Below are 13,029 nucleotides of genomic sequence, written 5' to 3' on the forward strand. Positions count from 1 at the left end.
TTTAGAATCATAATAACGTCTTTGGCGGTGATCGGCGAATCCCAGAACTTGATTTTCGCTAAATACTTTTCAAAATATCTTCTCAAACTACCGCAGCATCGCCTACGATAAATCTAGTAACGAACTGAATTCGCTGGCGGTCACTCCAGCTATTCAGGAAAATTCCTGAAAAATTTCGGAGGAACACTATAGGATGAATTTCTCTTTTCTGTGGGTGAAAGGTCGGAAAAACACGATGTTTGATCACGCTTTCCTCCTGCTTCAAACTGACAAAAGTGGGTGGGCTGGTACTCTGGTTAAATTGTGCTTCTATAGAACTATGAGTTTGAGCGTTATCAAATGGTGAACGGTAATGTACCTGCTGTTGTTCATTACATCGTGGTGAATTATTCCACTCTCCTGACACGGGAGGTGGGGAATTTTCAACTTGACATTTTAGTGTACGAACTTCATCAACTATTTGTTGACGCCATTCAGGTAAATCTTGAGCTAACGTTCGTCTTATCTGGCCTAATTCTGACATCACCGTGTCTCCTGTTTTTCCAGGGGCTGCCAATATTTCAAAGGTCACGTTTTTGACAGTTTCCCTGAGTTCGTTCTTGACCTTGTTTTCTATGAATCCGTCTTTGTTTTTAATCCACTCTTGGTAGTGGTCGGACAATGCTTCAGCATGTGCCTTAACAGTATTCTTTATTTGATCCTCTACATTAAGAGTCTCAATCTGTTTGGAAAGATCATCAACAACATTCTCAATCGTGTCTACTGCGGTTTTAACTCCCTTGACCTCATCAGAGATTGCAGTATAATCTTCTTTTAAGGTCGCAGCTTGTTTTTGATATTCCATCACTTTTGAATTTATCTCTCCCTTGGCTGCTTCGATTTTTTCATCTAACCGTTTTGAAATATCCTCTATTTTTTACTCTACTTGTGTGTCAATTTCTAGCCTCATGGTCGTGATCTGACTACTGATTTGGTTTTGGACATTACCCAACAGGGTATTTAAATCAGCTGTTATGTCTGCCTTTAGTTCGGCCTTTACCGAATTTAACCGTGTATTTAGGTCATTTATCTCCGTTTGCAGATCTGTTTTTACTGAATTTATGTCTGCTTTTACTGAATTGCACAGATTTGTAAGGACCTGATTTTTATTATGCCGTCTTTCGGCCTTCTCTTTTTCTTCGCGGGCCTTTTCATCTAATTTTTCCTGCTTTTCACGTTCCTGTCTTTGCGCTTCTCTCTGTCTTTGACTTTCGAACTTGCGTTCCATTATTGCTTCGATCATTGCTGCCAAGTCATTTTTTTCAAAAGCGGGAATAGTTTGCACACTAGGACCGGCTTCTAAAACTTCGGTCGATGCTGCTTCTGCCTCCGCTCATGTACCTATCGCGCGTGATCGTAATGGATAGTGAGGTCCATTCGCATCACCGCTGTCGTCTGCTTTTGTTTGTGTCCGCTGTTTACCGTCAGCCATGTTTATGAATTATTTGTCAAACGTCAAAATGCTACAGAAATTGTTTGTCACTGCCGTTAGTCGTTTGTCTGTGACGTAGTGCTATGGCTTACTGGGACCTAAGATCAAATTTTAACTCTGGGTAACAACTGACGTTCATGTACGCCAAGAAGACAAGATGGTTCCTACTAATTACAAACAAATGAAATATCACACGTTTTACCAGTTTTGAGCGTAGTTATCTGCCATATCGTAATTTTTTTATGCACTGACAACAATGGTACACTTTCACTGAATTTAACTAGCCTACATAAGAATGGACTATGGACAAATTGAAATAAAGCTGTTTTAAGGCAAGGAAAACAGGTTTACGTTCTGATCAACTCGAAAGATGCAACGTCACTACGAAAGCTTGGCTACTGCGTATAAAAATTTGACTTACTATGGCTGTCTTGGTGATACGGCTGGATACTCGCGTTTTTTGGTAATTTCATCAATCGTTCTTCTGGATTAACTAAAAGGTTTTCCCACTTCTCTTTCTCGGTTGAATTGCATCCACATGAAAAAATGAAACAATTATTAGAACAAGCACTGAAAAATTTTTAAACACATACATGAAATGATTTTTGATCAAGTCCCTGTTCGGGCGCCAAGTGTAGCGTTGCTCTTGGGGGACGAAAAGAAAAAGAATTGTTATTTTATATATATATATATTTTGAAAAATGTCGAAAAAGTGAATATTTTGGTGGGCCACTTGGCAACAGAATCAGGGATTGATTACACTATTATAATAACATACGTTGAGCATTAAATACCTGAATAAGAGCAGCATATTGATATACATATTTGAGATCGTTCGGAAGAAACATTATCATTTCTGTGCATTTTTATAGTCGCGGTGTAGTCATACCCGGATCAACACTAAGGGACCAGAAGATTTATAGACTTTAAAAGAAATGCAACACTACACAAAAAAGTTGGTTCAGAAATAATAGGAAAACGATAATGTTCCTTCTGCCTCATGCTGCGTTCGGCCCATCAGCGTGATCGTAATTACTGGTGATGAAGTAACACAAAATAATTATAATTCAAGTAAATGAGGAGATGGAAATCATCAAGGTTAATTTACTAAAATAAGCACACTTATCTGTAACACAACTTTTTTTTAATGCTACGTACCTTTTCATATTAAATTACAATAGATGACCATTGTGGTTAAATACTTTATACATAACAGTCAAAATCTCCTCTTGATGCTGCCTGCTCGTAATCAGTTACAAGAAACTACATGTTTTCTGATTGAAAAGAAAATAACATTTAGCATATTCACTCAATATTTTCACATAGAATATAAAATACAGTTGCGGAACGCAGCAAGTCCGCGTCCGCCTTTCACAGAAAACCAACAGTAAAAGGTGAGGCGCCAAAAGCCTCATTTGTCTTGAAACAACAGAATTCTTTTTTTATACCATTAATCGATACATGTACATAGAGATTTACAGGCACCGCGCAAGAACGGCAAAGATAAAGAATAATAGACTCTGTCGCTGCTATGCGATGGTTCATTTCTTTTACTTTACAATTGTTCGATAACTTTAGGTCATCAGGCATTTATTATTGAGCGTATATTAATGTTTGTGAGGCGAAAATTACTAATATTACAAGTAATGTGTGTACTGCTGGGCAGTAACGTAAGTCACTGGAGCAAAACATTTTATAGAGCTTAGCGAAAAATAATAGATAGAGCGGTCAATTACTCCAAGTCTGTAGCAGATCCTTGAGTAGCCACTATAACGGAATAAGTATTTTCCCCCTATAGTTAACATTGATAGCACAACGAGGGTAAACGAGTAGGTGACCACTTTGACGCCTGGTGGTAGGTTAAATTTTCATGAACGGTAGGTACTTGGTCCGCATCTGGAGAAGAGGTGCAAGTGGTAATTTGACGGTCGTCAATGTAGGACTTAAAGACGCCGACATCTATTTGAAGACAGAGACATTTGCTGTATCTGAGTCGGCTTAATCAGCTCACGACCACTAGTGTTGTTGCATCTTGTTGATGTACTGGCCCTGTCAGTACCATCAGATTCAGGAAGGAATTCATCATCGCGTACATCGCTTTTATTGTAGCCTATCCCAAGGTGTTTTATGATGGTTAATCCTTTATCCGCATGGCTACCCGCCTTATCATAGAGAGGTCTGCAGAACGTAAGATCTTTAGATACAGCCGAAGGATTCATTAATGTTCAAGTATAAAGACTGCCTAACTGAGAAGGAGACCATCGCTGTAGCGGCGTTGTATGTAATCCCAGTGCCGGCCGGAGTGGCCAAGCGGTTCTAGGCGCTACAGTCTGGAACCGCGAGACCGCTACGGTCGCAGGTTCGAATCCTGCCTCGGGCATGGATGTATGTGACGTCCTTAGGTTAGTTAGGTTTAAGTAGTTCTAAGTTCTAGGGGACTGATGACCTCAGAAGTTAAGTCCCATAGTGTTCATTTGAACCAATTTTTGTAGTCCCGGTGGTGAGTGGGTTTACGAATAATGGTGTGTTGACATTCCTTGATGTACAAGCGGAGTTAACGGCTTGGAAGCAATAAGCAATTTCCTCGTTTCTGGAGTGCCGTTTCCGCAATTCGCTGCATGATGGATTCCTCCCGATCGCGACAAAGAGCAATTATCCAATTTCTTCCTGCTGAAGGGGAGCATGGTTCACAAATTTATCGCAAAATGAAAGAGATTTACGGAGAGCAGCGCCTCGCATGATGCAGCAGTAGTGGACATCGGAAGATCCTGAGGAAGATCCCAGCAGAGGGGTCGAAACGTTGATTATTTTAGAGGAAATATGAAGCGGCGTAATAGCCCAGAAGATTTTAACTTCAGTGACAACGGTCACTAAAGCCTGCAGACTTACATAATACCGATGGTGTCAACGTTTTAAGGCGGGATATGGAGCCAAGAAGACCTCCCACCGAAATTTTTGAAGGAGCTCGAAGGTCTTCTTGGTGCATATCATATTGACAAGAATAGTAGAAGAAGAGTGGGTAGCTTTGAGAGTTGAGTAGTGAAGGCAGCAGAGGATCAAATGGATAAAAAGACGAGGGCTAGTAGAAATCCTTGACAAGCAGAAGAGATATTGAATTTGACTGATGAAAGGAGAAAACATAAAAATGCAGTAAATGAAGCAGCCGAAAAGGAATACAAACGTCTCAAAAACATGATCGACAGGAAGTGCAAAACAGCTAATCGAGAAAGGCTGGAGGACACATGTAAGGATGTGGAAGCATATGTAACGAGGGGTAAGATACATGCCGCCTAAAGGAAAATTAAAGAGAAGAGCTCAGATGGTAAACCAGTCCTAAGCAAAGAAGGGAAAGCAGAAAGTGGAAGGAGTAAATAGAGGATCCATACAAGGGCGATGTACTTGAGGGCATTATTCTGGAAATGTAAGAGGACGCAGATGAAGAAGAAATGGGATACCGGATGAAGAATTGGACAGAGCACAGAAAGACCTAAGTCGGAATATTGGAACACGAGAGGCAGTACTGACCCAACGACATATCTTAGAAGATAGATTAAGGTAAGGCAAACCTACTTTTCTAGCATTTGTAGACTCAGAGAAAGCTTTTGACAATGTTGACTGGAATACTCTCTTTCAAATTCTGAAGCTGGCAGGGGAAAAATACAGGGAGCGAAAGACATTTACAACTTGTACATAAACCAGATGGCAGTTATAAGAGTAGAAGGGCATGAAAGGAAAGTAGTGGTTGGCAAGAGAGTGAGAGAGGGTTGTAACCTATCCCCGACGTTATTCAATCTGTATATTGGACAAGCACTAAAGGAAACAAAAGAAAACTTTGGAGTAGAAATTAAAATCCATGAAGAAGAAACACAATCTTTGAGGTTTGTCGATTACAATGTAATTCTGTCAGAGACAGCACAGGGCCTGGAAGAGCAGTTGAACGGAATGGACAGTGTCTTGAAAGGAGGGTATAAGATGAACATCAACAAAAGCAAAACGAGGATAATGGAATGTAGTCGAATTAAGTCGGGTGATGCTGCGGGAATTAGATTAGGTAATTAAACACTTAAAGTAGTAAAGGAGTTTTGCTATTTGGGGAGCAAAATAACTGATGATGGTCGAAGTAGAGAGGATATAAAATGTAGACTGGCAATGGCAAGGAAAGCGTTTCTGAAGAAGAGAAATTTGTTAACATCGAGTATAGATTTAAGTGTCAGGAAGTCGTTTCTGAAAGTATTTGTATGAAGTGTAGCCATGTATGGAAGTGAAACATGGACAATAAATAGTTTGGACAAGAAGAGAATAGAAGCTTTCGAAATGTGGTGCTACAGAAGAATGTTGAAGATTAGGTGGGTAGATCACGTATCTAATGAGGAGGTATTGAATAGGATTGGGGAGAAGAGAAGTTTGTGGCAAACTTGACTAGAAGAATGGATCGGTTGGTAGGACATATTCTGAGGCGTCAAGGGATCACAAATTTAGCATTGGAGGGCAGCGTGGAGGGTAAAAATCGTAGAGGGAGACCAAGAGATGAATACACTAAGCAGATTCAGAAGGATGTAGGTTGCAGTAGTTACTCGGATATGAAGAAGTTTGCGCAGAATAGAATAGCATGGAGAGCTGAATGAAACCAGTCTTTGGACTGAATCCCACAACAACAGCACAGGTGCAGCCAGTACTTCCTTTTCTTTTTCAGTTTTCTGAGCTTTAAATAACGATAAGCCAGAATAACATCCTGTTCCGAAGCGCTCATGATTGCAATTAAAGTGAAACAGATCCGTTATTTGTGCTGTCTTGTTGCTGGTCGTATCGCAAGTCACGTCGCGTGTCGCTTTGTATTTTGTGACGTCACAGCGGCAACACGAGAGGCGCACCGATGAACGCCCTGCTGCGCGACTTTCTTTACCACGTGTGCCGTCGCATATCGTACCGCCCCAGTGATAGCCGAGCCTAAGGCCGGTATTACACCATCAAATTTCTTTGTCAAATATCTTTGTCCAATATCTTTGTCAAAGATATTTGATGGTGTAATAGGAAACTTTGTCAAATGTCATCCAATATTTGATCAAATCTAGGGCCCCGCTGTAGATTTGATCAAAGAAGTCGCTTGTCTTCTGTTCATTGCAATGTGACATGTTACCACACAGAGCGCTAGCATAGCTGCAGCATTCTGTCGTCTGTAGTGTTCCAATAAACATTGCTGGTAAATACAGTTGGTCTGTGCCGACAACTACAAAATTAATAGAGATGTATGAAGCTGATGAGGCACGCTGAATCTGAATACAAAAATAGATTAAGACGATTGGAGACATGACCTAACCTAACCTAACCTAACCTAACCCTCTCCTGTAGCAAGGAATCGGAGTGTTACAGTGAGCCTGTCTTCTGCAGATGTAGCAGTTCTTAAGTGAATATTGTGCTTTGTGATATGAGGATACACTTCATTGAGCACATACAGAAATGTACGCTCATTCATTCTTAAGTATTTGATGTACGACTTGACGTCCTCCACTATAAACTCGAGTAACAAGTTTTGTTGAATGCTTTTATCGTGTCGTCGTAAAACCCACGGCTTCACCCAGGTATGTTTCCTTTTTTTCCCCCGCTTCTCTTCCGCATGTGCACACAGTGCAATTGTGGTACATGCAACTGCTGCGGTTAATAACAAGTTGTTGTTGTCAGCCATCTTGAACTTTGACGAAAAATATGATGACAGTGTAATACCCCTTCTAGCGCTACATCAAAGATCTTTCTCAAATATATTTGACGGAATATTTGATCACATCTTTGATCAAATCTTTGACAAAGAAATTTGATAGTGTAATACCGGCCTAAGGGATGTTTGCCAGCATCGTCAGTGTGGTAGGCGCGAGAGACAGGTGGTGGGTGGACGAGGGCCCGTGTTTCCCACAGCACAGCCAGTATTGACGCGCCAGGTGTGACCCAGTTCCAGGGCGGGCGGGCTGCTGCGATTTTCGGCTAACAGTACGGCTCGCGTGTCGGAGCTGTTCCCCTCGGCATCACCGCTTTGTGCGCCACTCAACGGAGCTTGTGAGCCTTACCTCGAACGGTTACGTGTGACACGTTCCCAACGTACCGAACGCTGGTTCAGCGTATACTGCACATCCGGTCCCAACGTATGGTGTGATGCTGGAGATTACAATCTCCGTAGTACTGGAGAACAATACTGCCTTTCCAAACAGAATCTTCGATCTAATTAAATGAGCTTCAATGACATCCGGGGTCTTTAAGAATACGGCTGCTCAAAATGCTCTAATCAACATAAATTTTCAAAGGTATTAAAACTTTGAACGGTTCAGCAGAGTGTAAGAAAGGTTTGGATTCAGAAACTAACAGGACAAAGGACTTAATTGGTTGTTAAGAAAAAAAAGTGTGAAATTTTATGGGACTTAACTGCTGAGGTCATCAGTCCGTAAGCTTACACACTACTTAACCTAAATTATCCTAAGGACAAACACACACAAACACACACACACACACACACACACACACACACACACATGCCCGAGCCGGCCGCGGTGGTCTAGCGGTTCTAGGCGCTCAGTCCGGAGCCGCGCGACTGCTACGGTCGCAGGTTCGAATCCTGCCTCGGGCATTAATGTGTGTGATGTCCTTAGGTTAGTTAGGTTTAAGTAGTTCTAAGTTCTAGGGGACTGATGACCATAGATGTTAAGTCCCATAGTGCTCAGAGCCATTTGAACCATTTGAACATGCCCGAAGGAGGACTCGAACCTCCGCCGGGACCAGGCGCACAGTCCATGACTGCAGCGCCTGAGGCCGCTCGGCTAATCCAGCGCGGCGGTTGTTGATAGTAATTGGTGATTAATATCTTGAGAAAGATAATGGTGTGTATGCTATATTTAAATATGGAAAAAGGCTCTGATGCAGTCAAATGGTGAATATTAATGGAAACTCTGCAGACGACTTCAATATATCCGATAGAGTAAGGGTTATTATGCAATTTATATGCGATGAAAGAAATAAACTTAAGACTTTCTGTCGAACTAACAGAGAAACTTAAAACCGAAAGGGATGTAAGACAAGGATTAAGTCCATCACAGAGAACATTCATCTTGGGGAAATAGTAAAGAACTGTCTTTAGGAAGATGGACAGTGTTATAGATGGAAAGAACGTCAGGTTAAACCATAGGGAATATTAAAACTGTGTGCCAGACCGGGAGTGGATGCCGAAACGTCTGAGCAATTCAGGTACGATGCACGATCCCGCCCACCCTCTTAGCTTCACTTCCGTCACTCCGTTCTCCCTACTGTCCTAACTACCCAGGAGCTTTGCTACATCACTTATCGGGGTGTTCCAGGAAGAAAAAATACTGCAGAAAAAAAGTAATCTACAGCTTTGGGGGTGTTTACAGACTGAACATTAATCCTCCAGAAAGATTTATAACAGCGCGCACTCGACAGCAGAATTAAACAGTCGTCCTGGAAACAATCCGCAATGCTGTAGTGTCCTTCCTTCCCGGACTGCCAGGTCAGCAATGTATGCAGAAGAACTCCTGTTACGGTTGGCAGACAGGAAAGAGGTGCTGGCAAAATTGAAGTTGTCAGAGAGGGTCGTAAGCCAGGTCTCGATAGCTCAGTCAGTAAGAACATTGCCCGAGAAGGGAAAGGTGCCGAGGGCGGTTCCCGGTCTGGCACACAATTTTAATATTCCAGGAAGTTTCACAACAGCGCATACTTCTCTACAGAGTGATATATTCTGTCTGGTGGAAATCAGGTGCATATGATTTCCTGATGGTATGCTACTATGAGCTGAAGATGATAAGGCGATCACTAACAGTTTGAAAGAACTGGAGGACAGTTTTGGTCATCATGGTATGCAGCTCGATTAAAACAAAAATTCTGAAGACAGTTGTTATTCCCTGGAAAAAAGGTACATCAGTGCGACGTATAGCAGAGAAATGGTACAGCACAAAGACAGTTTTAAGTATTTGATAATCGGAATATAAGATGCAAAAAAAGGTGTGCAAACACCAACAGAAATGACAGAGGTCTTTCCAAGAGAAAAAAAAATCAGTTGGTCTGTAGAACAGCAGAGAAGAAAAAGGTTCGTGCAGTGTTTCTCGTACTTTTTATTTTTTTGAAATCAAGTACTGGGTACGTTTTAGTGAGTCCAACCAAGGTAAAATGATGAAGCAGCCACCTGCCCGAATGCTGATTGGGATATGTAACAGCAGTACTTTGCTTCGTCTTGCTGTTAACAGCCCTTGTCTTCCTCTGTAGTGTCAACCATTTAATTCAGCCAGTAGTAAATGGAGCTGTGATTAAACGTGAAATCCAAACCACTCTGATACTTTGCTATTCCACGCACACAAAATGGAAATTAAAAAGTTAACACCTCAGAAGTCGTCGAGGACGAACACTAAATTACAAGTGGCACTGGCAGGAAACAGTTAAAATAATGATTCCGCCACTAACGGCAGACGGTGTTGTAACCGTGCACTGAGCGTGAGAACTGTGAGCCTACAACAATCTTATCTGACTTTCTGAAAGTGTCATCTGTTGTCTCAACCATCAGCCTGGGTTAGTAAACATTATAGACGATCATCCTGGTTAGGTTAAAATCTCCAGTTGGCATTTATTGACGTTTGCAGAACGTGAAGCTTTTAAAAATCAAATGGCACCATCACTGATATTTTTTTGAAATGGCTCACATTTCAGTTACATTTTATTGTGAGATGGAAGGAGACTGGTTTGTCTATCCAAAGAGTGACAGAACTTGACGGACGTGAAGGCGCAGTTGCGTGTTGGAATTTGTGGCCCAACTAATGTGCACATGGCCTTACTGCTTATGGACGTCAGCAGCAGATAAAATCTCTCGGACAGCCACATCAGATCAGCAGTTACTGTTGATCGAAAGGTGACTGTAGCACAAGTTAGGACCAACGATGAGAACAGAAAGTCAGCCACCACCAACAGGAAGGCTCGATCGGGAGCTGAGCTCCATCTCAGTGTATGCTGCTTAACTTTCATCACGCTGAAGTTCGCCTCTCATGTTGTCATGAAAGACGCAACTGCAGAGGTGAATTGCTCAATTTTGCGTTGAGTGATGAGAGGAGATTTAGACTTGGCGTTAGTGATGGTCGATGTCAGCGCCATCTATCACACAGCGAAAAAAGTGGTCCAATTAAAAAATTCATATTTCTTTACGTACTACACGAATATGTAATAAAAACTGGGGGTTTCTATTTAAAAACAAAACGCTGTTGATATCCGTTTGACCTATGGCAACGCCATCTAGTGGGCCAACCATAGCGCCATCTGGTTTCCCCCTTCAAGCTAGACAAGGTTCCTTCAAAGTAGTTTTTTCGTTTGACGCTTATTTCGTGTGATATTTCGCCCGGTCACGATCGATGGACCACCCTATATCGCAACATTGTTTCATACACAAATACATTTCAGATAGATTTCTATACACAAATACATTTCTATTTGAAATGTATTTGTGTATGAAATAATGTTGCGATATATATATTTAAAATATATTTCTACCAACTAGGGCAATATTTCTATTGAAGCTAGAGGTGCCTCGTAACCACGTATACTCCCAGGCATGTCAGTTATTGATACTAATTACGATACACTAGATAGGGTGATTGAACTAAAACTTGCATCGCAGATGGAAAGTACCACGGACGTACGGTTTTCACAGAATGGATTGCTAGTCAGGGGCTCTTATTGTTACCCAGTAAACAGATTGAAAGAATACTTAGAAAGTGTATTTTTTGTGTAAACATACACTTTTTAAATGAAACAATGTCTATTGACATTAACAGTCTAAAAGCAGGGTAAATTAGAATGTCAGTAGTGTTTGTTGCAGGATTCTAATGCGAGTCGTTTGAGGGATATCGTACTCTTAAAAGTTCCCAGACTGACACTCGTACAATACCTGTGGCAACACACACTAAAGGACAAGACTAGTGCATACACCATAGTCCGGTTCACGAACGATGGCGGATCGCGCATGTGGAGACACAGACGGGGATTGCATTATTGACGATTCCAAACAACAGGTGCGGTACGTGCATGCGCGTGCTCTCCGCTTGAAGAAAGCGTATATCCTGCAAATTATGTCTCTCGCTTGCTTCTGCAGAATTTATCACTTCCACCATTATCAGAGATGACAAATCGTAACACGTGGAAAGAAATTCACTAAACAACTCGCCGCGATCACTTTAATGCTCGCTTTAGCTACAGCATTAACAGCACCGCGCTCACAATGCTACTGAAAGCCCATTGGCTTTCGGAGAATGCGTGACATAGGTGAGCAGAACAAGTCTAAACTCAATCGCCATCGTTCGCGACTCCATTCTGATCTGTAACGAGACAACTGACTATCACAGGTTGCTTTCGAAATGACCATCGGCAGCGGCAATATTCGCTTCCAGTCTGGCATGGAATGACTGCTGCACACATGCTTGCATTTCAGCGGAAATGTACGAGCAGGTTGCAGTAATAAGGCGTTGCTTATCATTGGGTGTAGTTGGTATGTCCTTGTAGACAGCGTCTTTAACTATCCCCATAGAGAATAGTCTACAGGCGTGAAATCCACATAACCATTTGCAAGAGGAGTACCAAGATTCTTGAAAATGTCCGACGTAATTTTCGCTGTATTTAAATGTAGGAGATTCGGTGTAGGCCGTACCTTTTGATCACATCGCTTTTCCCTTCAAAACCAAGTCCTCTAAATGGATATTTCAACACACTTTCCGGCACACGCCGGCCGTTGTGGAAGAGCAGTTCCAGGCGCTTCAGTCTGAAACCGCGCTGCTGCTACGGTCGCAGGTTCGAATCCTACCTCGGGCATGGATGTGTGTGATATCCTTAGGTTAGTTAGGTTTAAGTAGTTCTAAGTATAGGGGACTGATGACCTGAGACGTTAAGTCCCATAGTGCTTAGAGCCATTTGAACCATTTTTTTCCGGCTGACATTTACAATCTGTTATGTTTGTAAATTTTGAGGAGCCCGGTACTTCGTCCATATTTATGCAAGATGTCGGATCCAAGATGGCGGCCACAGATGCGATAACGTCGCGCTTATGTCATGGCAGGAAATTCAAATTTCGGATGGAAACAGCGCAATTGGGGTACCTCCACTAACCTAACTCCCCCTACCCCTATTCCTGTGACACACACACACACACACACACACACACACACACAACAAATGACAAACATCAAACACAACAGAAACAAAAGACAAACACACAACAACAGTTGGCAACACTACACACCGAAAACACACATATGTTGATCATCAAATGGAAGTGAAACATGCGATGTGACAAATGTGGATAAAACAACACCTGAAATAGGCCAGCTGGAGTACGAAGACTAACAAATTCATTTCCAAGACCACACACATGTATTAACAGCGCTGGAAACCGTAACACCGAACGATACATTCACAATACGGAACTTGTGCTACAAAAGTTGCTTCTAACCTAAAAAGCAAGATAAAAACACGACAAAATGTAATATAGCAGGATATTATGTCTATCACATAATACGTTTATTGTATGT

Source organism: Schistocerca nitens, chromosome 1, assembly GCF_023898315.1.
Source record: "Schistocerca nitens isolate TAMUIC-IGC-003100 chromosome 1, iqSchNite1.1, whole genome shotgun sequence".
NCBI lineage: Eukaryota > Metazoa > Arthropoda > Insecta > Orthoptera > Acrididae > Schistocerca > Schistocerca nitens.